Consider the following 23,768-nt stretch of genomic DNA (forward strand, 5'->3'; position numbering starts at 1 on the left):
TCTAAATGGATAAAGAATTGCGCAGAAACAACCGACGATGGTTGTTAGTGTAAGCTAGAGTGTACTAGATAATGGTCGAGTGGGCCGAACGGCGCTCTCCCGCTGAGGCGCCGCGTGTGGAAAAATTATGCGAGGGCGCTGCGAGCGAACTGGATTGGGGCGGAGACGCGCTCCGCGGCATATTCAACGTACTTTCGCTGCGGGCGCCGAGGCCGATTGTGCATAGTACGCTCTTAAAATAGTGCTTTATTTCAACTGCAAATTTATGTTTACACCATCTTGCTAAACATATATATTTGAGGCATGGATTATACAACGCGTCGTCTTCAGTTTTGCTGTCGTTGTCAAGCGCGTCGTCTGCTAGCGAGCGCACGTTCGCTACGCGGATGCTGGCGGCGCCCAGTTTTTCTCGCAGAACGTCTGTGTAGTGCATTTTTTTTGTTGTTGTTTTAGTTGCTTTGGTGCGCCCATGACTCTTGACGGCGGGTACCAAAGGTAGTTTTAGCCAAGTGAACCATTGTTTTTAACACTGTCTTCTAAAAGCAACTGGCATCCCTGCATCATGAAGCTACGTAGGAAAATTTTATTACTGATAGCGTGTCATTTTACGCGCGCTTCTTGTCGGTGGATATTGATCAGGAACAATGATCGAAGAAAACAATATTAAAGTCAAATCAAAGAGTACATTGAGAATGGTACAAATGGTACAGTGAGAACTCCCGACCGTGCACGTTTGCATACGAAACACACGTATTAGTGAGTACTGCACATAAAACTCTCATTCGCAGAAATAATATTCATAGCAGGCAATTAAATCTATATATATATATATATATATATATATATATATGCAAGTGTTATTGATATGCTGTACGACGCCGAACAGTCGTTTCCGTACGAATGTAACGCATAACAGCACTATTGCAGTCTCAAAGGTGAGTTACCGATGCAAGTGCGGACTGTTATTCCGAATGATTGTGCTGCCGGAGAGTTGTGGCTGTTGCGCAGAGGGGCAGTTCCTGAGAGAATTAACGCAGGGGTGTTAATAAGTCCGGCTAATAAGCTGCTAATAAGCCCTGCTAATAAGTGTAATAAGCTGTCATTCAATATAAATGCCCCGTTTTGTGGCAGCCTATAAATCTGCTAACTTGATTCAGGCAAGGAAAACTTTTTTTTTGACAGTCTCACCATCTTTGCAACCCATTAAAACTGGGTGCTCCATGTGGTACCACACTTATCTTCTTGAACGAACGCAGCAGATCTACACATATCTGTACGTGCATGTGAGGTATGCCGTTTCTCTAATTGCTTCCTTATTGTCGTTATGATAGTGCGTTGAATAACTGAAAGCAGCCGTTTATAATATACAAGCTGCTTAGTTGAGCGGACAGACATTTGGGAATGACATTACATTTATGTATGAAATATAGGATAAGCGTAACATGTTTTTCTCGGAAATCAGACTCGAGAATAATTTATTTTGTTTACACTCCTAGAAAAAAGACGAAGAACGCAGCCACCTGTCTTTTTATTTTTTAGTTCAAACAAATTTGTGGGTTTTATGTGGCAAAACCACGATATGAGTATGAGGCACCCGGTTTAGATTTCCCCACCTGGGGCTTTTTAACGTGCACCTAAATAGAAGTACACGAGTGTTTTCCATTTGTTCCATCGAATTCCGCGACGGATTGAACCCGCGAGCTCCAGTTTAGCAGCGCAACGCCGTATCCACAATACCGGGTGTTCGAAATTAAGGTTTAGGGAATTTTTAAAAATCTCCTGTGGCAGTTAGCACAATTCTCATTGATGAGCTGGGTTATTCGAAGAGGCGGACATTAGTAGCACGAGAAATCGAAACACATATTCAACTTATTAACAAAATTGATTAATGAGCTTCTTAGTTATTACTTTACGACACATATTGCAATTTACGAATTGTAGCAGGTGAAGTGGCAAAACGCATCCACTTGAAATGAATTTCCAGAATGACACCGACCGCGATAAAGGACCCCGTACCAATTACTCCGCATTCTGTTACGCGGGCGGAAACTTGAATAGAATGTTGCGCTGCAGTTTTTTTTTTCAATAACAATGCTTCCCGTAAATTTGAGTACCAGCCGCGGGGGCTCAGTTAGCTAAGGCGTTGCGCTGCTGAGGACGAAGTCGCGGAATCGAATCCCGGCCGCGGCGGCCGCATTTCGGTGGAGGCGAAATGCAAGAAGCCCGTGTGCTTGCGTTGTAGTGGACGTTAATGAACCCCAGGTGGTGAAAATTAATTCGGAGCCCTCCACTACGGCGTACCTTATAATCAGAACTGGTTTTGGCACGTAAAAAAACCCAAACGAAGAAAGAAATCTGAGTACAATTAAGGTACCGGATGGGGCAGATATGCTTTACTTGTTTGAAGCGGCAAGCAGGAAGGTTGCATATGTTTTCTCCGTTTGTGTTTCGCAAGACCTACTGATGGAAAACTATATGCGGAACAATACACACGAGAGATACATGCTGCTTGAAGAACGAGAAAAATATTTGTTCTCCAAATGGAACCGTACAATAACATAGTAGGAATGTAAGCCGACACTGCGGCCGCAATGCACGCGCATCACCGAGCGGCATTAAAAAATAAAAGGAAGAGAAAGAAAGGCATTTATTCTTAAGACATATATACATGTCATATTCGATTATGAACACCATTTGAGAGGTCTTAACGCAAATACCAGCGCGCGAAGTAGTGCGAATGACCCTGCCGAGCAGTATCGCCAGCACTTTCCAACGGCGCGACCTTGATGTGGCCCAATCCAGTTCGATCGCAGCGCCGCCACAGTATTTTCCACGTCGGGCGCCTCACTGCAAAGCATGCGCCGCCCCAGCCGCTCGTCCCACTCGACCATATTCTAGTACACTCTAGTGTAAGCGAACAGCCCGAACAAACGAATGTATGGTCCAGCTACTGAACGAGGGAGAGAGGGAGAGGGAGGAAGAAAAGATAGAACGGACAAATGAATGTTATCCTTGCCGAGTCCGACCACCGACCAACCGCGAAAATGGCCGAAAGAGCCAAAGACAGCTATTCGCTTGAATAAATTCCAAGTATAGTCCACATTCGAGGAGAATTAAAAGTACGTGCGCCTGGTGTTAATGGTTTCTCGATGATAACGATCTGTAGGAGGACATCACGCCTAATTCTGCAACCCTTGAGGGAGCACGACGCGGCGTCGTCAGGGGAGAGGGAAGTGAAAGTGGATACAGGAAGAGAGACGACGATAGGTAGTAGTCTCCACCATGTGCAGAAGCGGACAGGCGCGCGCTGATTGGCTGGTTGAGCACTACGTGTCGCGAAGGAAACAGTATTGCCGAAGTAATCGTCGCAGAATACGTCCCAAAATGTGGACCTAAGACGCGATTAGAAACGCGAAACGCGATTTGTCCATCAGCGACAACATCTTTAGCAACATCGACGTTGAGGTATGCACCCATTTATTGCAACAAAAGTCAAAGTGCTTAGAGATGTGTGGAAAAACCAAACTAAAACGAAGTAGTAGATTTCTTTCCAATGTGAAAGACGCTAATGACATTGCTGGTGTGTGGAGTGCGAATCATTTTTGTGTGTTTGTACCTGCATACACACGCACACTTCTTTGTGAAAGTCGGCCTCGGAAGCATGGCGAAATGTTTTCTGGAACTCATTGCATTGGTTTTGTACACAGTAGTAATAGGTCGTCCTAGCACTTTAAGAACGAAACTGCATTACAGAAATATTTGTGGTGCAATATAGCGTCGTTGCCTGTTTAAAAAAAAAACTTTAACGTTAAGCATCTCCTACTGAGTTTGCGTAGTTCAATTACGCTCAGTATCACTTACTCGGTGAACGAAATATTTAAAAGAATGATAAGTAATGTTTGTTTTGGCGACACTTACGCTCTGTTAATAATGAAAGGACTCGCAAAAGCTTATGACAACAGAATAAATTAAGTGCTGAAAATAAAGTAAGTGCTATTTACACTTGTGGAAACTACTACAGCTGTCGTTTGAAAACAAGCTACCGCCTGATATACTCACTGACCACGGGATGAATTTACAAAAAATATTTCCGCTTTGCTTTGCTGCCAAAGCACGCTATCTGCGGCATACGGAAAGTAAATTGTCGATGGTTTACTTGCCGAGTGCGACCATACTCTATCGACCCCTTGCAAACAACGAAAACCGGCGATACAAGAAAAAAGTTATTTCCGTGAAAATGCGTGATTTGACCTTACAAATGAGGCTACGGTCACTGAGCAAGTCAATAGGGTTACTTGACGTTTCGAAAGCCGTACGAGTACCTTGTTCGCAATGAAATCGACAGGTGCTGTCGTGCGGTTAAAAACGTAGAACGTGATGTAACTAGCGGCAGTAAACTCGGGGTAAATTTCCATCTGGCTGGTGGATAGTGTCTGGTGTCATCTGTATCAGTAGAGATTCAAGGAGCAATGCGGTTGTCATGTTTCTTTCTTTAGCCGTGATTGTCGCGCTTTCCCAACCGATAAGCCGATGAGTTCTGTGCGCATGTTCCGCGAGTGGGCTGGATACACGGCGATCATTCTGGACATCGCGTCTGTGTTCCTTCCGTCATCATGCGAAGTTTCCCGTTTCGCCGATAGAGCAGAAGTTGCCGTATTTGCATGGAATCTTATCGACCACTCCCGGGAACTTACTGTCTTCTAGGCGATCCTTCACATTCACAATATGGTTGCGGTGTCTTTTGGATGACGCGTTTGCAACGCGTAGGTCATATTTCGAAATAAAAATGGCACAGTTTCGCCCTAAGGACGAAGCAATGAATGCGATAGCAACACAGCAATGTCATACGAAGTAAGGTGAGCGGCTTTGGTAGCAATATGAAGTGTAGTAAACATGAGCTGATTAAGTAAGCAGGTGTGCTGCGGCGTAAGTAGACCGACGTGAAGAGAGACTCGATGACCACGAGAAGGCGCATGTGAAACGGTGGTGTTGATGAGAAGCGCTTCCAGTGGGCAGCGCGTGCGAAGGGACACACCTGTAGCGCTGCACTGCGGATCCGGGCAGCATTGCATGTGTAGCGTGCGTTGGAAAATGTGGCCCGACTATTACTAACTGTGGTGTGAGCGCGCACAAGCAAACATGAATAGATCACACTGAATGACTGCAGACAAAGACTGTCAAAACGCTGGCAGCAAGCGCATATACGCCGCAGCGGGCGAAGGTACGTGCGGCCTATCGCTTCAACGGAAACTGAGCGGCGAATGCACGGCGCATAAAGGCCAGAGCCGTGTGGAGATAAGAGACGGTGCGAGGCGAGCGACGAGCGCGGTTGTTGGCAGAGTAGAAGTGCGCCCCCCCCCCCCCCCCGCTCTCCCCGCTCCCTCCGGCGCTCGCTTCCCGCTTCCTTGCTTGCGCGTGGGAGATTGAGTGCGTTCGCTCTCCGTGACAGCGTGGGTCCCCGCACGCTTCCGCTCGGGCATACGGCGCGCGGCGAAGATTTTATCTATACGGAACCTCACGGCGACGGCGACGCCGACGGCAGACATCCGGTGGAAGTGTCCATATAATTGCTATCGCAATAAAACAATTCGCGACAGTGCTTCGCTGCATGATAGCAGGCAGGTACGAAGTGTTGGATAAGTTCGCTTCTCAGTCAATTGAAAGTTCCGCACCCGTTTTTAAATGCGATGCATTTGTTTGCCAATTGGTAGCCAAAGTCAAACGCCAGGCCGTCCAAAGTCACAGTTTGTCGCCAATGCGCGCACACCCCCAAGCACTCGCTTGCTAGCCGCTATGGTCTCGGCCCCTCCTTGCTCCACGCGCATGCGCGTGCTCTCCGACGCGCCCGCTCATACAGGCACATGGCTTGGCGCCTCATCTCCTTGCTTCACTCTGCGGTAGCGGTGCGCGCGCCACAAATAGACGAGGCTCGGCTGTGCTATATGCGCTATGTTGCACGTAGGCCTCTACTTGTAGATACAACAATGTGCTCTCGAAAGTACCAAGCGGAAGAGGAGCGGAAGAGTGCAAAGGCTGTGCAGGCACTACACCGGTATGCGGCGCATACTGAAGTTGCGAGGCCGGAGGCGAAACGACGGGCCGACGAGATACGCGTGGCCGTGGAGCGCGAGCAACAAGAGGAAGGATGCGCGGACGAAGTACAGCGGCCGGCCAAGCGAAAGGCAGTTGAACATGCCGCCGAGACTGTACTTGTACACGTTGCAGAAAAGCAAGTAAACGATTACAATTACAATAACTTCAACAAAAATGTAATTTATTACACTGACCAATTACTGTCCCATTGAGATAACTGCGCAATTATGAAAAATCAATCGATTACTTTTACGTTACTTTACTTCCAACATTTATTATTATTGCACGAATACAGTAAATATAAAACGAGCTGGTCTGGTTTTTTCAGAGCCTCGTCACAACCCTTCATATGTTTTTTACCTTAACAGTTTTTTTTCATTCGTTGAATGCCACACGGCCTAATGTCCGTATAAAATTAAGTATAAGCATGCAGACCCGTTTCATGCAGGTACTGCAACAGTGACCTAAAGAACGGGTTGTCAATAATCCGTCACGCATATTCTTCAGCTTAATCACTGTTCAATTTCACAGCTCTAAGTACGCTTTCGCGAATTGTCTCTGTCCTAGGACACGTCCAAGTAGATGGCGAGCTGTTGATGCTTCAGAAGCTTCGGACACAGCACATTGTCATCGTATGTTTGACCTGAAGAACAAGTGATGGCGGATATAAGGGCAGCATCCGCCCCAAGTCATTGAATATAGACTTCTTGCTCCCGAGAAAGATTGTGGGGAAGGGAGTGGACGCTTCAGCGAGCTGTTGGAGATCTGCCGTGTGTGCAAGGGCGCATGACAAGAAGGTAAGTGCGAGCTCAAATGGCTGGTGGCTTCATACGCGTGCTGTCTTCCAGTGTACTTAGTGTTCGAGGTCGCGGAATCGGTGTTTTGTACTTACGTGCGTGTTTTAATAAAACAAGCCGCCGCGAAGGTGAATGGGAGCCAAGCGGAATTCAACAGAATGGAGAGAAAACTCACACGCACCCAACGAATCCTTAATGGAGTCTAAATGATGTAACAGCAATCAAGCAAATTTGTCAAGCCTCATACCATTCGATAAAAGAACGACATAATATCGAAAGGCAATCAAGACCATATCATCCAGCTAGTGCATTGCTCATCTCGCCGACTGCATGCATACGACCCAGACCCAGTTGACCCCGAGTATTCAGCCATCCTGAACTACCACAGAGGGAGTCGCTTGCGATATCCACAACCCCATCGAAAACTAAAAATGGAGGATGCCGCTGCCTGGCGTAGGCTCCAGATAGGCACTTACACGAACCTACACATATTACGTCGCATGCACCCCACAGCCTTCAGGGACGAATTCACGTGGTGCGGGGCCACACCAACCCTATACCCGATTACGTGGGAGTGCACGTTACACAACGTAGAACACCACGGCACGAACACCACGAGGGAGCAATGGTTGGCAGTGCTGTCCAGCTCGGCCCTCGACGACCAGATCAAACTGATTCAGACAGCAGAGAAGATGGCAAGAGCCAGCGGAGCCCTTCACTAGGGGCCCCGACCATTAGCGATGCCCCTTCGGGGGCAACACAAAACACTTATTATTCTTCTAATAAAGTTTATCTATCCTATCTGCCAAGTGCGTTGAGTCTAAGTGGAAACCAACTTTATTATTCTTACAAAGGAAACTAATGCGAGCAGTCAGGGCAAACTTGGATCATAGGTGATGCGTCATAAGCACTTCTATCGGCTCTGCTTGATGCACAACCCATGCAAAAGTTGCAATGATAAATCACAAAGTTAGCGTTAATAAGTAACCCTCAAATCGCTGTATATGATGCGCCTAGGCGCAGTTTTCTGCCGCTATGGTGTAGCGTACGCGAAGGCTTGGCGAACGATAATCTAAACTTAAAAGAGAGGCTTAGAAATAGATTCATAGGCGGATTGGGAATACTTGAATCCCATTGTAATATCGAGCCGCAGCCACACGTCCTTAAAACAACGCGGCAATTTAAGCACATTAGACCCAACTAATAACACAATTTCCGTTAGCTCACATATACTAACTAAGCCACAGTTTAGATGCAATGGTTTCTCGATATGTACAGACACTCAGGCACGTTCTTGATGAAATCCTGTTGTGGTTGTTTCGAAGTAAAGTGTCGCTTTGAACGCCGATGCTAGTTGCGCCTACCCTGCAGCTAAGCTTCCAGGAGGCTGCAGTACACGGGCGTAGATACTGTATATGCTCCCTACGGGAACAGAGTTCCGCTTATGTCCGCCATCTTAGCCGCCGACGCATCCGTGTTAAGCAGAAATACCATTCTCCTTGATGTGGGATATGGCGCGGCTCAGCTGCCGAGCGTGGTTGCTCCTTCATTCCGCGAAGGCGGTGGCGCGGTGGGCGGCAACGAACAGAGGCTTACGACGACGGTGGTGCAGCGGCGTGCGGCAGTGCAGGCCATAGAAACTCTATGTTGCAGGCGCAGCTGTGAAGCTGGCTTTCCCTCAAAAGGATACTTGTTGCGCATGTGACCAGATTTTGCAAATTGGGGTGCGAGCGGTGCGTTCAGTCAGAAGCGCAACTCTCAATCAGAAGAGCATATACAGTCACTCTACGCGGGCGCTGGACACAACGCCATCCATTGGCAATTTTCACCTCCAAGACATATACTCGGCTTACCAGCTTGGTGAATCTTGTTCTAGGTCCCATAGGTTTTATTTCACACCACTGTTAATTTCCATACAACCTCTATTGCTCGTTTGGGACAATATTCAATACGTGAGGAAAATTTAGCATTTGTTGTCGTTTGTTGCTTTTGAGAATGCCCCCGTGGCGTAGGGGCTGGAACTGTGCATGGTACAGTTCGCGTCAGTGCTGAGTCACTTCTACTGAGTGACTAGAGAGGCTGCATTGAGCACGACTATGCCATCATTCATTACTAAGTATACGTACACGGCCGTAAAAAAGGACGCAGGCAGCAACAAAGGACCTAAATATGAAATTGCAGATGATTAGGCGAACGCTTTATTAAGAGAATCAAAATCAGCTTAGGCTGATGAGCTATTCTTTCAAAGTTTCAATTTTGTAAATTTTGCTTTAAGAGATTGATTACTGCAACATTTAATAAGCACCCAATCCCAGCACTGATACTTTAGGGAGTTCAAGGTGCTTTTAGTTACCTCCACCCTTATGAAACCTGTAAAACTTCTCTAACCTTGATAGGTTTGCTCTTATTGCTCCTTGGGAATGCGCTGCATGTAGATCCACACAATTATCTAGACTCAAACAGACGCAATCACATTTCGTGGCTTCAAGGTGAACTGGCGTAAAAACTTCGACGGACAGACTCCCCAGAATGTTCAGTGTGTGGTGTTATAGAGACTATAGACCATGTGCTCATGGTGTACCCTGAGTATGCGCGCGAAAGACTTACACTGGCAGCCACCTTGAGGCATTTATATAATAGACCACTGTCGGAGGACCTCTTGCTAGGCGCAGGGCCACAGAGTTGGCGGACGATAGAGGCAATGCGTGCTTTTTCACGTTTCCTAGGTGACACGGGCCTGGACTCACGCTTGTGAGAACATTTATCAATGTGTCCTTTCACCGTCTTCCTCCCATTATCATCCCCCATTGTGACCCTCTTTCTTCCCCTATTCCCCTTCCCTTACGTAGAGTAGCAGGCCAGATGCTCCATATTCCGGCTGACCTCTCTACATTTTGAAATCAATAAACTACTTCTTCTTCAAGGTGGCGTTGCCACACGTGTTGCAATGTTGGGTCATCTCTAGCTTATCCACCATTGGTACGAATTACATTTTTGACGTAATAGTTCAGCGGAAATCCGTTAGGTGGAGATAAGTAATTAAAGGGAAACTGAGACTTCCACCCAAATGTAGCAATTTGCTACAATGGAAACCCAACCGGCTTCATCGAAAGAAAGCCTCGCAGTTGAAGAAAAATTCCTCCTGCTCCGGGACTCGAACCCGGGACCACCGCCTTTTCGGGGCAGCCGCTCTACCATCTGAGCTAACCAGGCGGCTAGCAGATGGCAGGGCGAAGTCGAATTTGTCGACAACTCGAAGCAAAGGCAAGTGTATGACGTAATAGTTCCGCGGAAATCCGCTAGGTGGAGATAAGTAATTAAAAGGAAACTGAGACTTCCACCCAAATGTAGCAATTTGCTACAATGCCTGGTTAGCTAAGATGGTAGAGCGGCTGCCCCGGAAAGGCGGTGGTTCCGGGTTCGAGTCCCGGACCAGGACGAATTTTTCTTCAACTGCGAGGCTTTCTTTCGAGGAACCCGGTTGGGTTTCCATTGTAGCAAATTGCTACATTTGGGTGGAAGTCTCAGTTTCCCTTTAATTACTTATCTCCACCTAGCGGATTTCCGCTGAACTATTACGTCATACACTTGCCTTTGCTTCGAGTTGTCGACAAATTCGAATTCGCCCTGCCATCTGCTAGCCGCCTGGCTAGCTCAGATGGTAGAGCGGCTGCCCCGGAAAGGCGGTGGTCCCGGGTTCGAGTCCCGGACCAGGAATAATTTTTCTTCAACTGCGAGGCTTTCTTTCGAGGAACCCTGGTTGGGTTTCCATTGTAGCAAATTGCTACATTTGGGTCGAAGTCTCAGTTTCCCTTTAATTACATTTTTGTATTGTTGAAGGGCATGAAATTTAGTACAACAGCGCACCTTTATTTAATCTTTAGTGCCTCTTTCAGCGAGAGGCATAAGCGCTTAGAAATTAGGCCGAATTGGCTGTAATGCAGAAATTAAAAGAAATAGAAAGCAAGAAACGTTGTAAATTAGTAGTTACAAAGTTCGAGAAAACAATAAAGAACGTTGGAAGCACTAAACCAGCAAGCACGAGATTCATCTCCGCATTGGCATGAGAAACTTTCACTCAGTCCGAGATAAAAGGGAGAATTGTCATAAGCAACTTCGACAACACAAAAACGTCGCAGTGTCACCCGAAAGGCGAAGCATCGATTGCGATAGCGAACTCTAGTGGACAGCTAAACGAAGTAAACATAGTAGTTTTATTGGCTGTATTAACTTGTAAACATAGACATACTAACTAAATTAACAAGCATGGTGTTAAGCGCGCTCAAGCAAACATCAACGCATTTCACTCGATGACCGCGGAAACCCGCTGTCAAAACGCTGTAGTTAGTGAGCGCGGCAGCAGCAGCGAGCCAGTTGACCTTCGTCCCGCCGCTCGCATCAGCGCGAACTAAGCCACGGAAACAGCACAGGGAGTGCAGGGTGGGAGCGCGCGGCTTAGTACGCGGCGTCCCCTTCTCTAACATCCCCCCGAAGTCTTGCAGCCCGGTGGGCGCGCGTGGGCACTCGGGCGGCGCAGAGTAAAACGCCCTCCTCCCTATCTTCCCCCCGGGGCGTTGCGGGTGCCTGGAAGAAGGCGCGCTTTCTTCCCGCTTCGCGCTGATGCGGGCGCGAGATTGAGCCGCGATCTCCGGCTCAGCCTCGCACGCTTTCACTCGCACATAAAGCATACGGCGCGTAGCGAAGGTTTTATCGCCCATGAACTTTATACAGAACCTCACGGCGACGACCACGGCGACGTCGTAAATGCACCTCGAGTGTCCACATAATTTCTCTCGCAATTATAAAATCAGCAGGTGTATGCTGCACTGAACTGAACAGTGCCCTGAAAAGGCTCGTTGCCGCGGTTACTTGTAGAAGCTGAGATTGACTGCAAGTCTCGCTTGACGACGAAATAATATAGAAGGTTCTTGCTGGACATCAGCATGAGAAAAAAAAAAACTAAAAAAACCCGCCCTGAACCAAGGTGCGACCCAGCCAAAGGTGAACAGGATTTCGCTTGTTAAATTACACCTATATTGTTATAATACAACTAATGTCCTAAAATAGATAATAAATAATAACGCAGTTCATCGAAGTTAGTAAAAGAATACCTAGCGCGCTTAAGAAATTACAATGAGTAGCTCATACACACTGCGAACAATATTCCATTGTTGCGGTCCGTCTACGGACCGCAACATTTCACGAATTTCGGGGCGTTTGTGATTTCACGAATGATGCATCAAGCTTTACGAAAAATTTTGCCAGCGAAATCGCTTCGCTCCTCGGTTACCGAGCCTCCTTTTAGAAGTATTGAATGGTTTTCTATGGCGAAAAGTCTGCCGCCTTCTCGAGCTATGCCTGTCAAATACCTACTTCACCTTCCGAAGCAGCTACTACAAGCAGGTGAAAGGAACTCCCATGGGGGCCTCAATTTCCGTCACCATGGCTAACCTAACTATGGAAAATATCGAAGACAGAGCTCTGAGTACTTTTTCCCCGAAGCCAAAAGTTTTCCTCAGGTACATGGATGATTGCTTCTGTATCGTGAAGGAGTCGCAAGTCAAAACCTGCAGAGCCATTTAAATTCCATAGACCCGGATATACAGTTCATGTCGGAGCGCGAATAAGGCGGATCGTTACCATTCCTAGATGTACAAGTTACACAAACCAACGGCAATCTAAAATTCTCAGTCTACCGAAAAGCAACCCACACAGGCCGCTACCTACACTTCGCATCCAACCATCCGGCAAACCACAAGGCATCGGTCATAAATTCTTTATAGAAAAGAGTCGAAACTCATTGCACATTGGAATCAGATGAAAAGAAAGAAAGGAGAACGGTTCTCAACGAACTCAAAACGAACGGCTATACAACGAAATTCATTCAAAAAACAACCCGACAACAAAAAAGAAAAAGCTAACTACGAGACCTCCAACCGTTGACTCCCCCTCGACCACAGAAACGAGTGTCCATCCCACACGTCAAAGGTACCAGCGAAGCTCTCAGCCGAATAATGAAAAAAGAAGGCCTCAAAGTCGCGCATAAACCGATGAACACATTGAATATCCTCATTCCTAAACCAAAATACCGTCCACCAAAAGAAAAAGCTCAAGGCGTCGTCTATAAAATCAGCTGTGCCGACTGTCCGGCGTCGTAAATCGGGGAAACCAAAAACCTAAAAGAAAGAATCAGACAACATGAAAACGACGTCAGAACATTCAACCGAATACACAGCGCCGTCGACGAACATTCCGAAGACGCCGACCACGAGATTTCTTTCTAAGAAACCTAAATCCTCCAAACAGAGACAAACTGGCGAAAAAGGCTACTACTGGAGTCTTCCCATATTCAGAACACGGCGGGTAATATAAACCGCATGAAGGGCATCCATCCTTCCTTCGTTGTATGTTCATGGCCTTGCAGACGCGACGAAGGGAAGAAAGCCCCCCCCCCCCCCCCCGCTCTTGGTCAGCAACACCAAAACAACTCGTCCCCCCCCCCCCCCCTGTCTCGTCAACGCATTCCCGCGACTAAAGGGCGCCCAGCATCGGTCAACCCAGCCGACCAGCGACGCGGAAGCCCCCCCCCCCCCCCCCCCCCCACCCCACCCCCACCCGCGACCTCTTTTGTCTGTCCAGAACCGGTGCCCTGCCAAGTGTCTCCGCACCTTACGCTCTCTCCCCCTTCCTCTCCTTCGTTACGACGGACCTTTTAAAAGCGGCACACCGCCACCTCCGAAGAATACCCCTGAAGAAGGAGCCGAATTGGTTCCGAAACGTCGGGCTAGTAAATTTCCTTATTTGGTTGGAGTCAATCTCTAAGTCTTAACCTGAAAGGTGGAAGGCGGGCGCTTTATTCGCGCAAGCTGATTCAGACAAGTTGATGAAGCAGGCAAGAGCTGCCACAGATAAAGACCAATGCGATGCTTGTAACTTTCGGCTCTTCCAACTTCTATGTTGGTGCTTGTGCAGTGCCTCTTCAGCAAAACCATTGTTAATAAAGTGGGGTACGATTCACACGCACTCAGAGATTGAAATGCGAAACTGGAACGCCTCGGCAGCCGGTGCTTTGCGCACCACCGTTGAACAGTGGGTGATCAGTGAGGTGCCGAATGCAGTCACAAAGCATAACAACGGCTCTCGCCTTCAAGTGATACAAAAGCGCGCCGTTTGCTGTACAGGTATGTACGAGTGAAAGCGCGCGAGGGGAGCTGACGATCGCGGCTAAATCTGGCGCGCGCAAGAGGGGAAGCTGACAGTGTGGCTTTCTGATATGATATGTGATATTGTCACCCAGCTAGTATAGCTAGAATAGTTGGCCAGCAGCAGATAGGCAAAAAAAACACGTCAGCCTTTAATAATAGCTGGACCTCGGAGAGCGCGCGCGCAACCACGAACTTCGTCGTTCTCGCCTCAAGGGGCCAGTGTCACCACGTGCCAACTTATTTCGCGTCATTGCTCCCCTCTCAAAAGCGACCGACCCGGTCGCTTCAAGGGCATGGGGCGAGCAATATGGGCAAGAGTGCCAACATGGAAAGAAAAAAAAACAAAACATACAGGCATGTACACAATGCTGAAGCGGTTTGTGAGGGATGCTTATCCCTCGCGTGCGTAGTACGGCTTCATCCGTACTACGTGGACGACTTCAGCACGGGGACGGCGTCGGTTCGAACTAGCATCAGAGCTTTGAGGCACCACCTCATAGTTCACATCACTGAGGCGGCGTACAACTTCGTAGGGGCCGAAATAGCGGCGCAACAATTTCTCCGAAAGCCCACGGTGTCGGATAGGTGTCCACACCCACACGCGGTCGCCTGGTGAGTACTGGACGTTCCGTCGGGTCCGGTTGTAACGGCAGGCGTCGGTATTCTGCTGGGTGCGGATGCGATTCCGAGCAAGCTGGCGAGCTTCCTCTGCTTTCTCGACGAACTCTTCAGTTATGTCATTCCTTGTGGTTCCGTGGTCTACCGGGAGCATGGCGTCTAAGGTGGTTGTAACGCGACGTCCGTAAACGAGCTCGAATGGTGTAAACTCGGTGGTCTCCTGCACAGCGGTATTGTAAGCAAACGTCACGTATGGCAAAATTGCATCCCATGTCTTGTGTTCCACATCAATGTACATGGATAGCATGTCGGCCAATGTTCTGTTCAGGCGCTCTGTTAAGCCGTTAGTCTGGGGATGATAGGCTGTGGTCCTTCGGTGGTCAGTATGCGTCAGCGTGACTTGTTGCAACAACTCCGCTGTAAACGCTGCACCGCGATCAGTAATGAGCACAGCGGGTGCACCGTGACGAAGCACGATGTTGTGGACGAAGAAGCTGGCGACTTCAGCAGCAGTTCCCCGCGGCACAGCTTTTGTCTCCGCATAGCGAGTTTAATAATCGGTTGCCACGATTATCCACTTGTTTTGCAAGGAAGAGGTGGGGAACGGACCAAGAAGGTCCTTTCCGACTTGCTGGAACGGCGCCGGAGGCGGATCCAAAGGCTGAAGGAGGCCGGCAGGCTTGACGGGTGGGACTTTACGCCTCTGACAGTCACGGCACGTTCGCACATAGCGCTGAACCGACGAAAATAGGTGTGGCCAATAGTACTTCTGCCGTATGCGCGCTAATGTCCTCGCGAAGCCTAAGTGGCCGGCACAGGGATCGTCGTGACACTGCCTGTAAAACTTCCTCGCGCAGCGCCGTCGGAACGACGAGAAGGAACGTTTCTTGGCTGTTCTCGAAATTTTTCTTGTACAGGACATCGTTCCGCAGGCAGTACGATGTCAATCCTCGTGAAAGTGGGCGTGGGACAACAACGTCAGCTCCCTCGAGATATCGGATGACTGGAAGCAGTTCAGAGTCTGCACGTTGGTAGTCAGCCATGCGCATCACGTCGACGACACCAAGAAACGGCAAATCTAGCTCCAGGTCGGAGGATGTCAAGGGAATAGGAGAACGTGACAAGCAGTCAGCGTCGCTATGCTTACGGCCCGATCTGTAGACAACAGTCATGTCGTATTCCTGGAGGCGGAGGCTCCAACGAGCGAGGCGACCTGACGGGTCTCGTAGATTGGCAAGCCAGCAGAGCGAATGGTGATCACTGATCGCTCGAAATGGCCGGCCGTATAAGTAAGGTCGGAACTTGCTGATGGCCCACACGACTGCTAAACATTCTTTTTCGGTGGTCTGAATAATTAGCTTCTGCTTTTGTGAGACTACGGCTCGCGTACGCAATTACACGTTCTGCGCCGTCTTGCCATTGAACCAGAATAGCCCCGAGTCCTACGTTGCTTGCGTCTGTGTGAATTTCAGTTGGCGCGGTGTCATCAAAATGCGCCAGCACTGGAGCGGATTGAAGGCGTTTGCGCAATTCGGTGAAGGCCGCTCTTGGTCTTCCGTCCACGCAAAGGGCACATCTTGTCGCGTCAGTCTCGTGAGAGGTTCAGCAATCCTCGAGAAGCCTTCAACGAAACGGCGGTAGTAAGCGCAGAGGCCCAGGAACCGCTGAACAGCCTTCTTGTCTTTAGGGTGAGGAAACTCGGCAACGGCAGCGAGCTTTTCTGGGTCTGGTCGTACTCCTTGGGAGCTGACCACGTGGCCTAAAAACTTGAGTTCCCGGAAACCAAAGTAACATTTTTCAGGCTTGATGGTGAGGTTTGCCTTGCGTATTGCGGTAAGGACACTTCGTAGTCGGGTGAGATGTTCATCGAACGTGCTGGAAAACACAACAACGTCGTCAAGGTACACTAGACACGTCTGTCACTTTAGTCCGACGAGTACAGTGTCCATCATTCGTTGAAACGTAGCAGGAGCGGAACAGAGACCGAAAGGCAGGACTTTAAATTCGTATAGCCCGTCGGGAGTCACGAAGGCGGTTTTTTCACGGTCACGCTCGTCCACTTCGATTTGCCAGTACCCTGACTTTAGGTCTAACGAAGTAAAGAACTCAGCATGGCGCAGACGGTCCAAAGCGTCATCGATCCGTGGCAGGGGGTAAACGTCGCGTTTGGTGACTCGGTTAAGCCGTCTGTAGTCAACGCAGAAGCGGAGCGTGTTGTCTTTCTTTTTTACTAGCACGACAGGGGACGCCCACGGACTTGTCGACGGCTGGATGACGTCATCATTGAGCATTTCTTCAACTTGACGCTTAATTGCCTCCCGCTCCATAGGTGACACGCGGTACGGGTGCTGACGAACAGGCCGCGCCGACTCCTCTGTAACTATCCGGTGTTGCGTAATGGAGGTGCGCTGGACTCTAGATTCTGTGGAAAAACAGCCAGAGAATTCTGTCACTAGGCCCAGTAGCTGATCCTTCTGTACATCTGCTAAGTCAGCATTAATGTGGACGCGGGTACTCAGGCTGGCGTGAGTTGTTGCATCCGGTGAAGTCACTTGTAACGTGCCGACGTCGGAGAAGTCAGCAATGCCGTTCAGAAAGGCCACAGCTGTACCTTGAGGGACGTGCTGATACTCATGGCTGAAATTTGTCAGCAAAACTTGCGAGCACTTATTCTGTATTCGAACAAGGCCCCGGGCGATGCAGATGTGTCTTTCGAGCAACAGCGGGATATTTGCCTCGGCAATACCCTCATAGTCGTCGAATGCGTCGCAGGTTACGAGGGTCAATACGCTGCTCCTTGGCGGCACCGTGATGTTCTCGTCGACAATCCTCAAGGCGTTGACATACATGTCGTCAGTGCTGCTCCCTGCTAAGGCCTGCGCCGTTGAAAACGTTACCAGCGACTTTTGTAGGTTTATCACGGCTCCATTAGCCTGCAGAAAGTCCATTCCCAGAATTAGGTCCCTCGAACAGCTTGGGAGGATAACGAAATCTCCGAGGTACGTAAACCCACGAATGCTCACTCGCGCTGTGCATCTTCCTACCGGGGTTAGCAGATGGCCTCCTGCAGTGCGAATCTGCGACCCAGTCCACTCGGTAGAAACTTTCTTCAGCTTGCAGGCAAGGTCCATGCTCATAACTGAGGTGTCCGCTCCAGTGTCGATTAATGCTGTTATGTCTTCGTCGTCTACGGTGACGGGAATGTTCGACGTTATTACCTCTCGTACGGTGTTTGACTGCGTCTGTAGGTCTGCGTCGTTCTGTTTTCGTCGTTGTCGTCGTAGTGGAGGATCTTGCGCACAGTCGACGTCAGCGGCCTCACCTCCGGAGGTCGCTGAACTCAGTTTTCCCGAGCCGCCGGGCTTGGCGAGCGGCGTCTGAGAGCGCCGCGAGAGAAGGCTTGGCTTGGTGATGGTGACCTGTAACGAGCAGGAGACGACGAACGGGGCTCGTGCTATCGTTGATCACCATTGCGACGATTCACGACGAAACTCTCTATTTCCGGCGGTCGCTCACCAGGTCGTGGACGAGGTGCATTTGGTGCGAATCCTCGGAGCCCCACATGACGATAAGGACACATTCTGTAGATGTGCCCGGCTTCGCCACAATGGTAACAAAGGGGCTTGTAGTCTGCGGTGCGCCAGACGTCGCTCTTCCTAGTTCTTGCTTCTGCGATGTGCGGTGTGCTGCGAGGCCTGAAGCTAACGTCCAATTGCTGAGCGGGGTGTACCATGCTATACGCGCTTGAGGGTGGTGGACGGCGTACTGCTTCTGCGTAACTCATTTCAGGACGCGGTCTCTGCTGTGGTGCCTCGTACTGTTCAGGAACATGGACGGCCTGTCGGACCTCGGCGCGCACCATTTCCGCAATGGAAAGTTGTCCCACAGAGGCAGCGGTCGTCTGCATCTTCTGCAGTTCCTCCTTGATGACAGCCCTGATGAGTTCTCGCAAGGCGCCGACGTCGTTGCCGAGGGTAACGGCAGAGAGCTCCCTTGAAATCACGGCGTCGCGGTTGTATTGCCTGGCCCGCTGTTGAAGGGCCTTTTCCATGGTGGTGGCTTCGTCGTGGAACTCCTGCCACTGTCGTCGGCGGATTTCGAATGAGGCCAGCAAAGATTTCCTCTTTGACGCCGCGCATTAGGTGGCGCACCTTCTTTGCTTCAGTCATAGAGGGGTCCGCACGTCGGAAGAGCCGATTCATGTCTTCTACGTACGCCGTCACTCGCTCATTCGGGCCTTGAATTCTCGACTCCAGTGCTAACTCCGCCCTCTCCTTCCTGTCCGCCCTGGCGAAGGCATTGAGGAACTGCCGACGAAATTCTTCCCATGACGTCAGTGTCGCCTCGTGGTTCTCAAACCATATTTTAGCGGAATCTTCAAGAGCGAAGTACACGTAGCGAAGCTTACGCTCGTGGGTCCAGTCGTTGACGTTGGCGACCCGGTCAAATGGTCAAGCCAGTCGTCGGCGTCCTCTGAAGCACTCCCGTGGAAATGATTCGGCGTCCGGATCTGATTGACGACCACGTGCGATGCTGCAGTAGCGGCAGGAGGTGGTTGGTTTGTCATTCTACTTCGTTCGGGTAGCAGACCGTGCTGTGGCTGGAGTCCCTGGAGACGCCGGCTGGTACGTACGTGCACAGGGGTAAGCTCGTCCGAACTACTCGCCGGGCTTAGGTCTGGGGTACGCTCCGGAGATCTTAACATCGACCGTACCCAGCACATCCACCAGAAATGTCACCCAGCTAGTACAGCTAGAATAGTTCACCAGCAACAGATAGGCAAAAAACACGTCAGCCTTTAATAATGGCTGGACCTCGGAGAGCGCGCGCGCAACCACGAACTTCGTCGTTCTCGCCTCAAGGGGCCAGTGTCACCACGTGCCAACTTATTTAGCGTCAATATGACGTAAACAACAGCTCGAAGTAAGGGCAAATGACGGGCACGTTTGGAGGAAAACAAGAATAAGAAAATTCAGCGAAGATTATGATACTCCCTATTGTGTTTTCTCCATACTGCGTGTTTTCATTTCGTGATATATTGGCTGGCGCGGACAATGTCTCATGCGGCACATTACAAACGGAGCGAAGTGTAGCGCGACTGACACGCTAATTGAGAAATCGCGAGATGGAGCGCGTGAGTGACGCGTGGGCGCGATTCACAGCAGCCGCCGCAGACCGACTTCCGCTCATGCAGCGCTTTATTTCCATATATGGTATCGGTGGACACGCTCGCCGCATGCCAGTGGTGAACCGACGACGGCGCGCTGCTCTGCCGCCATCTCGTAGTGATCGTCACCGCAGAGCCCGTCTTGGGCGGCACTTCGCTCTTCTTCTCACGCTTTCGCCACACCCTCCTCTTTCACTTTCATTCTCGCGCTCTTTTCGCTATCGCCATATTTCATCCCCCGCTGCGCACCGCGTTCGGCCTTTCATCCTCGGCTGTGCTCGTTCACTCGGTTACGCCGAGGTACGACGCCGATGCGAAACGCAGGAACGTGCGCTCAAGAGCTGCCCTCTAAAAATGCAGCTGTTTATTTATTAAATTATTTCGACAGAAATATTTTTTAACCTGTTTGACCACTTGGTGTATTCAAGGACAGCAGGCCCTATTCCACGTAAAAGGAATTACGGCGTTGCTGAGAATAATTTTATACCGAACAGACGGAAGCGATGCTAAGTTTTAAAATTTGTTTAGTTTTTACCGAACTTGATTATTACCTTTTCTCAGATTGGAAAACGTTTGTCAGAAATTCAGACCGGCCATCGTAGGAGCATCTTGCCTGCAGTTAAGATGCTCACAGCGTCAACGCGGTGTGAGTCGGTGATCTTGGTGGCCGTGCATGCTGTACGGCCTCCGAAATCTCCATCACGCGCAGTGTTCGCAAAAATCTCTGACGGGAAACTACGGCTGCTTGCTGTAGATAGAGGCATGTCTTCCATGTGCCCTTAAGCCTACAGAGCAATAGCTGCAGCGTTACTGGGCGGCGTCAACCAGAATGACACCCCACGCCTGATGCGTTACAGCTGAAGGCGAGAGAATGAAACTGTATTTCATAATTTTCCCCAGCAGCGCATCTATTACCATATGGTGCAGCTGTCATATAGAAGATGTTCACTTTTCTGTGCAGGCTCATTACCCCAGGGAATGAGAGTATGTTGCATGCATGAACTAAGTTATCACGGTACTCATGTGGAATGCATGAACCAAGTTATCACGGTACCCGTATTATGATGCATAACTGGGGCATAAACTAGTTATTTATATTCGTAAAAAAGGCATGAGAGAGACACAGACAATTGGGTTTGGAGCCTAACCAGAACTGAGCCTTGGTGGCTGCTCCGAAAACAAAAGTAGAATAGAAGGAGCGTACGCACGCATGAATGATGAGGGAATCATTGTTGCGATTTAATACGGTTCACTGCTCGGGCTCGTCGGTCAATATTCATGGTGCAGACGAACGAAATATGCAGAAGTGGACAACATGGTCTAGCCCCTTCTGTCCACTTCTACGTGTGCCTTTGAAATCTCTGCGCCTTTCCAACACCATGAATGCTAATGTTGTCTCGGCCTCAGACATTCAAAAGTAACGAAGAGTGGTAGGTTTGATAAGTTTAATAAAGTACAGGCTGATTTTGCTGCCGCGTCTGCACAATGCTCAGCTCCGTACCCCATTATAAAATGGAATGCGCCTGTCGTTGTGCGCTTCCGCTGGACAATCACATCGACTCTGCTGCAAATGTATTCAAGCGTGCAAAATCTTTAAAGAGATATCTGGCAGACGCACAGGATAGAAGGGAATGTGTGCTTGTTTCCGCAGTCCTTATTCGCAGAGAATTGGCAGTGCAATTTTTGCGAGATATCTTGACGCCTGCTGTTGAAGCAATTCGGTTTCGCCACGTCACTAGAATATTCATGGGAGCAATGGAAAAAAAAGGCAAGGACGAAGAAACAAGAATGGCTGGAGATGTGTCTCAAACTATACGGCTTGGAATTTCATGCATGCGAATCGCGGCCGGCAGAGTTATTTCTTCGCCGTTTTCTGCTACGGACCGGTTGTGCTCCCATCCGAATGTGCCATTAACAAGTTTACGTTTTCTTTCTGAAGCTCTCGATGTCATGCCGTCCTCGACGTCTTATTCTGACGGGACCAGACAGACGCGAAAAGTATGCTATCTCTTATTTTTTCCTCAAGATAGCGAAGAGGATGTATACGCTATCTAGAAAAGATGTAGAAAACACCGGATGTTGGAGGAAGTTTTGTCAATCGAAACGCTTGTGTCCACTGCAAGCATAGAACGAAGCTAGTAGGGAATATATATATACATGATATTTGCAAATGAATGCCATCTTTCTATTTATGAGGTAGTGAATATTTTGACGTCATGTTCTTAGCGCAGTTCTATAAAGACATAAAGCAAAACAAAAATAAATAGAAAAAAATGCCTAGCTTGTATTTCCTGCATTAAATCTTGAGTGTTTTTTTCTTTTGTGGCGTCTTTGACAATTCTTGAGCATTTTAATTTGCCCAATGCTGGGTGCTCTGCCACGACAAAAAGAAAAAAGCGAAAAAAGACATAAAACAGGCAAAGAAGACAGAGAAACACGCACTCTTCGCTAACACCTTTTTCTCAGGTCTGGGAGCATACGCTCGAAGCAGCCATCAGGCAGCTCTCCACGTAGGAATGACACTATTATCTAGCGACGGAATGCATGCTACCATTAGGGTTAGTGGACACGCAGGCACAAACGGTGTCCGATGTAGTGTTAGCTGAGCGCTTCTGAAAGAGCACTTTGACAATCGGCTTTGAGTTTCCTAATACCCGTGCCAAGCGAATCGTACGAAAGAATCTTTTTACTTACGCACAAAGCTTTCCTGCACAGCTGCTCTTCCTAACTGTGGAAGCTAACATGATCAAGCGAATGTCCGGTGGCCTTGACATTGTCTAAATTGAACTTTGGGATAAAGGCGATTACGTAACGATAGAGCTTGAAGCACTAAGCACACCATAAAACAAATGATGAACCCGGTTTTCGGGATACTTTTTCTTGCGTAGTAGCACGCGTGAAGCCTTACTGACGAAACTTATTCCTAAGGAAGGTGGACCCTACCACTATAAACTCCAGCACAACTTATTCAGTTTCCTTAAAGCGACGCTAAAAGAAAAGCTACGCTATGCTGGAAAAGCTCATTACACTTCAAGTATACTGGAAAGTTTTAGTCTCGGTGAGTCGCAGTCTCGAGAAAGAGGGACTTGAATTTTTTGTTTTAGGTCCTGGTGACTTCATTAGATTAGGGAAGCGTCCGCAGCGGACTAGTTAATGGTTTATCGATAAACAACGATTACATTGCACTCTGAACATAATGAGGTCCGAAGAAACTTTTCTGAATAAACACGAATCAAATATGCGAAACTAGTTTGAAATATGTGATTTCTTACTACCGCACTGGCGCAGCAGCTAGGCGCACCATTCAAGATAGGAAGCCCTGGTTTTGTGCTTTCCACGCTAACGACATTCTCCCTCCAAATGAATGCAAATTGAGCCTTGTAGCGATACTTCACCAGGTTAAGACAACACGCTGTCGTTCCTTACGGCCTCCTTTAAAAGTGCACTGTAGAAAAACAGTAAATTAATTTTGACTGGTAACATATTTTCAATACACCAAAGCTGTCTCCTTTTTTAGGACGCTTAGTTTAATAATAAAAATTCAGATTTAAGCGCAATAAGCTTAATGCGAAGGCCGTAGTAATGGTTTCGATACGCTGGAGCGAGATTCCAGTAGTGGATACTTGAGCCAAAGCTATTACTAAATAATAATTACTACACGATAATTATACTTTTAATGAAATAACATTTCATAGTTTTTTTACAAATCTATATATCCAGAAATAATGGCGAACGAGTTCTAATCATATTTAATGTGGAATGGTGTTTGTATTTTCTCAGGTGTATTTAAAAAACATACTATCGTTAATTTTGTGGCAAGAATTTTATTGTGACAATCGAAAATGTAGGGCTTAGTTTACGTTCGTGAATTTTGCATCGATACCACAG

Source organism: Dermacentor silvarum, chromosome 9 (assembly GCF_013339745.2).
Source record: "Dermacentor silvarum isolate Dsil-2018 chromosome 9, BIME_Dsil_1.4, whole genome shotgun sequence".
NCBI lineage: Eukaryota > Metazoa > Arthropoda > Arachnida > Ixodida > Ixodidae > Dermacentor > Dermacentor silvarum.